Consider the following 6,437-nt stretch of genomic DNA (forward strand, 5'->3'; position numbering starts at 1 on the left):
GCTCCACAACAAGAAAAGCCACTACAATGAGAATCCCACACACCACAATAAAGAGTAGCCCCCACTCACTGCAACTAGAGAAAGCCTGCACACAGCAACAAAGACCCAATGCAGCCAAAAATAAATAAATAAATACATTTATTAAAAAAATAATAATACTTTATAACCTTCTAAAACAGAAAGCACCAGACCCAGATGTGTTCACTGATAAATTCTACCAAACATTTAAGAAAGAAATTATACGAAGTCTCCACAATCTTTTTCTGAAGAAAGTAGAGAGATACTTTCTCTTTCTATGAGGCAAGTATTATCCTAATATCAAAACCAGAAAAAGACATTAACAGAAAAGAAAACTATACACCAAAATCTCTCATGAACATAGAAGTAAAATTTCTCAAAAATTAGTAAATGAAATCCAACAATGTACAAAAAGAATTGTAAACCACAAACAAGAGAGATTTATATTAGATGTGCAGGGCTTGGAAAACATTTGAACATAAATTAATGTAATCTATGACATCAACAGGCTAAAAAAGGAAAAGTACATGATCATATCACTAGATGCAGAGATAACATTTGACAAAATCCAACACCCAGTCATGATAGAAACTGTCAGTAAACTATGAATAGAAAGGAACTCCCTTAGCTTATAAAGAATAACTATAAAAAAAAAAACTACGGCTGACATCATACTTAATGTTGAGAAACTCATCCCTTCTTTTCAACATTGTATTGGAAGTGCTTGTAAAGCAATAAGGGAAGAAAAGGAAATTAAAGGTATACATATTAGAAAGAAAGGCATAAAACTGTCTTCATTTACATATGACATGAATTTCTGTGTAGAAAATCTTAAAGAATCAATAACAACAAAAAACTCCCAGAACTAATAAATTATTATAGCAAGGTTGCAGGATATGAGGTTAATGTACAAAAGTCAATTGATTTCCTATATACCAGAAATAAACTAGTGAAATTTGAAAGTTAAAACAATACTATTTACATTAGCACCTACAAAAATTAAATACTTAGGCATATCTGACAAAAAATATATAAGGTTGTTATGCAAAAAACTACAAAACTCTGGTGAATGAAATCAAATATCTAAATAAATGGAGAGATGTTCCATGCTCATGGATAAGAAGACTGCCCTATATCATCAATAATATTGTCAAGGCAAGAGTTTTTTCCAACTTGATCTATAGATTCAATGCAACCCCAAATAAAATATCAGCAAGTTACTTTGTGGATATTGACAAGTGATTCTAAAGTTTATATGGATAAAGAAAGACCCAGAATAACCAACATAATGTTTAAGAAGAATAGAGTTGGAGGATTGATACTGCCTAACTATGAGTTACTGTAAATCTGCAGTAATAAAGACTATATAGTTGGAGTGAAAGAACAGACAAAAAGACCAATGAAATGTAGAGATCCCAGAAATTGACCCACATATATAGTCAACTGTTCTTTGCAAAGGAGCAAAGGCAATACAATTGGGCATATACAGTCTTATTAACAAATGGCGTAGAACAACTGGACATCGACATGCAAAGAAAATGAATCTAGACACAGACCTCATATCCTTCACAAAAGTAATACAAAATGGAATACAGACCTAAAAGTAAGATGCAAAACTATGAAACTCCTAAGGTATGATTTTTTTTTAGATACAATGCAATGGCATACTCCATAAAAGAAGTAATTGGTATGCTGGACTACATTAAAATGAAAAACTGCTGCTCTGTGAAAGACAGTTTCAAGAGAATGAGAAGACAAACCAAAAACTGGGAAAAAATATTTGCAAAAGACACATCTGATAAAAGACATCCAAAATATACAAAGAACACATAAATCAACAGTAACAAAACAAACAACCCCATCAAAAATGGGCCAAAGACCTTAACAGACACCTTACCAAAGAAGATATGCAAATGGAAAATAAGGATATGAAAAGATGCTCCACATCATATATCATCATAAAAATGCCAAATAAGGCAAAAATGAGATGCCATTACATAGCTGTTAGAATGGCCAAAATCTGAAACACTATAAACACCAAATGGTGACAAGGATGTGGAACAACAGGAACTCTCATTTTTTGCTGGCAGGATTGTAAAATGGTACAGCCACTTTGGAAGAGAGTTTGATGGTTTCTTACAAAACTAAACATACTCTTATGATACCATCCTGTTCTTTGGAACTTACCCAATGAGTTTAAAGATTATGTTCACACAAAAACTTGCACACAAATGTTTATCACATATTAATTCATAATTGCCAAAACTTGCAAGCAAACTAGATGTTCTGTGATAGGTAAATGGATTGGATAAACTATGATATACCCAAACAATGGAATATTATTCAGTGCTAAAAAAGCACTTTGAAGGAATGAAAATATATAAAAGAAAGAACCATAAATTCTTATTACTAAGTGAAAGAAGCCAGTCTGAAGAGGCTACATACTATATGATTCCAACTATAGGATGTTCTGGAAAAGGCAAAACTAAGGAGATGCTAAAAATGTCTAAAGAGGTTGCTAGGGGTTAGAGGAGAGGGAGAGAGAAATAGGTGGAGCACAGAGGATTCATACGGCAGTGGAACTACTCTATATGGTACTATAATGGTAGATACATCTCATTATAAATTTGTCTAAATCCATAGAATGTACAGCATCAAGAGAGTACTTTAAATGATGGACTTTGGGTAATTATGATATATCAATGGAGGTTCATCATTTGTAATAAATATGCTACTCTGTTGGGAGATGGTGATAATGGGGAAAGCCATGAATGTGTGAGGGTAGGAAGTATATGAGAAATCTCTGTACCTTTATCTTAATTTTGCTGTGAATCAAAACAGCAAAATTAAAGGAATAAATAGGAAAAATAGTTGCAGCACTTTTGTCAAAAATTATATCATTCAAATGAGAACACCTGTAAGTCAACTAGAAAACACCCAAAAAATAAACATACAACTATGAAAATGGGTTCAAAAGATCCAGACAGAAATATTACAAATCAAATTGTCAATAACTGTGAAAAAAATAACCTTATTAGTCTTATGAGAAATACAAATTAAAACAGTATGATGCAAACATATACCCATTAGAATAGCTAAAGTAAAAATAATGTTAATACCAAGTTTAGACAAGGATATAGAACGTCACAGGCTCTCATAAGCAGCTGGTGGATTTATAGATTATACCACTTTTAAAAATTTGAGGCAAAATGTGATAAGTTCATCACAGGCATTTCCCAAGACATGCTAATTCTTCTGGATATGTCTCTGACAAAATATGTGCTACAAAGATTTATGTGTATATAACTGATCATAGCAGCACTACTGGTAATAGTCAAAGTTAGAAACAACTCAAAATTATATAATCTATGTAATGAATAAAAATATTGTAGTATTCTTAGACCATAGAACAATATACAGACAACAATAACAATGAAACTATACAACTGTACAAAATAACATGGATGGCCCTCACAAATGTCATAATAAGGAAAATAATCCAGACACAGTAGTACATTCTGTATGATTCCATTTATGTATAAAGTTTATTATAGGGAAAATTCTTCATTGCTAAGGTGTATCTTTGAGGAATGAAGGAGCAATACTGAATGTGAAAGGGAAAAAGAGAGTCTTCAAGGTGTTGGTAATATTATTGTTTCATAAAAGTGGTTATACAGATTGTTCTTTCTGTAAAAAGTTCAACACAATATATGTAGTTTTGATTTGCATTTATATTTTATTAAAATGTTTAATAAATAAGGCAAGACATTAATGTAGCTTATGCTATAGTAATAGGAATGATACAAAAAGGGTTCAGCATGTAACTTGAAGTTAGACCTGACAGAATTTCCTGATAGGTTAAAGTAGGGGTGCAAGAGAGAACTTAACACTGACTCAAAATTTTGTAGAGAAAATTATAATTGGTTTTTAAGATGGAGCAGATCAGTAACAGGATTGATGTTGAGAAATCATGACTTGAATTTTGACATAGTAAAATTGGATGCCTATTAAACATCTAAGTGGAAACTCTGAGTAACAGCTGATTATACATTTTTCTCTCAGGGAGGTTGCCTAGGTTAATGATATGAATAAGAGAATTTTAGCATATATTTATAGGTAATAGTTTTCAGTATATTTATAATAGTACTCAATATCATTGTCTGCCAATTTTATCATCTGTGTCATTTTGGGATTATTTCTATTGACCACTTTTTCTTCTGACTATAGGTAGTTTTCTTTGTTGACACCTTTTCCACCATATTTTTAAAAATTGGACCTTGCGCTTTCTGAATTTTTCGTGGATTTGGTTTCATTCCTTTAAACAACATTGGGATTTTTTTTCTTTGATGAAGTTATGGAATTCCTTTGATTCTTCCAGAAATTGCTTTTAAATTTTATGGAGTAGGTTTAGGGCAGCCTACATCAAGAGCAATTCAGTCCCACTAATAATACAACACCATTCTTCAGACACTACTCATCATTGTATACATTAAGAGGTCTTGCTGTTTGGAATACAAACAATCACCAACCATGTTTGAGGTCTTGGGATTGTTCTACCTACAACTTTCAGGTAGTCCTTCACTGGTATTAGATAGTTCATCCTCACACAAACACTGTTCAATCCTCAAAGACCTTAGTGACTTCTTCTGCACTCGTTTTAGAGCTTCATCATTCTGTGGCTCTTTTATCTCTGGTAATCTTTGTCCTACAAATTGTAGCTGCTTTGGGCTCTCTAATGCATGGACTCTGTCTCCTCAATTAAGGGAGACCACTGGGCTCTGACTGGGTTCTGTTTCCTTGTAGCCTGGAATCTCCCTCTAGGCAATATACTGGAAAACTCATAGGACTCACCCCCCCACCCTTTGTTTTGCTTGACTCAGAATCATTGTTCTGAGCTGTCTGTTCTCTATTCTTAAAATTATTAGTTCATGTTTGTTTTACAGATTTCTGTACACATAATAGAAGAAGGGTAAAGGAAAGTTTTTTCTCTATTATTGTATCATGGTATAAAATTGGTATTTCAATAGACATATAGTTTTTAATAAAGGGTAAACAGCCTACTTACAATACATTCATACAAGAATGTCTAAGTAGCACAAAGTTTGGAAAAAACATAACAATACATACATAAATAGTAGGCCAGGGCAAGATTTGGTTATTGGCAATACAAGTTTAAACATATATAAAGCAGAAAGTACCCATTCTAATAAAGGATTAATCATAAAAATAATATGAAAAAGAATAAAATAAGATCTAAGAAAAACCTATCAAAACAGTATCTTTTGTAGAATTAGCCCTAGCCAGAGGACTCAACCTTTCCTACTTTAATGAAAATAGGTTATCCTTACTCAAGGTCATTAAATGTATAACTCCAATATACATTATGTAAACGGTTCTTGTTCTAATTCTAGGAATACCAAAGCAATCATCTAAGTATTATTTGTCTCACCTGAAGATTTTTTTATATCAGATTTAAGTCAACAGATTAGTTAGCTATTATATTTCTTAGAAAATTATATTTTTTATCCAGCAACTGGTATTTCTTTTATACCATAATGAGGAAATTTTGTGTATTTATACCTGAAAAATTGATTCATTTTAGTACCTACAATAAAAAATAAGTCTCCCAAAAGTAGGGAGAGGAGAAAAGTTATTTAAAACATGAAGTGTGTGCTGCATACTTTTTGAAGTATAAATCTATCAAACATACAAATATATTGGCTTTACACATGTAAATGTTCTTTGCACAATAGATATATCCCAGGGAATACTTACACTTTTTCCATTCCTTACATTGATAAGGATTTATCATGGCATATAGATGAACAAAGTAGCAAAAGAAAGCACTGATAACAGTCTGGTCCTTAATAAAATATACTGCATTTCCAGGGATAATAATCAAGAAGCCTATAAATTCTAAAAGGTCACAAATTGATTATGACAATAATTTTGTATCTTTCCATTAGCATAATATTTGCAACATAATGCAGTTACTAAATGTTTACTGAATTTCAATGATGTACAATGAACTAAATTCTAGTAGCAGTCTGACTTTGGTTACGAACAGCTAGGTAGTGTGCCTTGAACACTTAACATTTACAGATTATAAACTCAACAGGAGTCCATACCAATCTTTCAGAACACTGTTATACTCCTGGATGAGTGTCTACATACACTGAACTAAATCACGCTCCCACTCAATATATGGTATTAATCAAACAGTAGGGTTCTATAGACTATTTACCCCATTCTTGTTTATCATTTCTGATTTTCACCATGTCCAATTACTAGCATGGAAGAGGTGAAAGCATTGCCAACATTTTATCATAAAAGAATCCCTGAATCCTCAGGATTTTATATATAATGTATATTATATATAGAATTATAAGGTATATTCAAAAATTTCCAAGACAATATCT

The sequence above is a fragment of the Mesoplodon bidens genome, assembly GCF_964165515.1.
Source record: "Mesoplodon bidens genome assembly, chromosome: 5".
Classification (NCBI taxonomy): Eukaryota; Metazoa; Chordata; class Mammalia; order Artiodactyla; family Ziphiidae; genus Mesoplodon; species Mesoplodon bidens.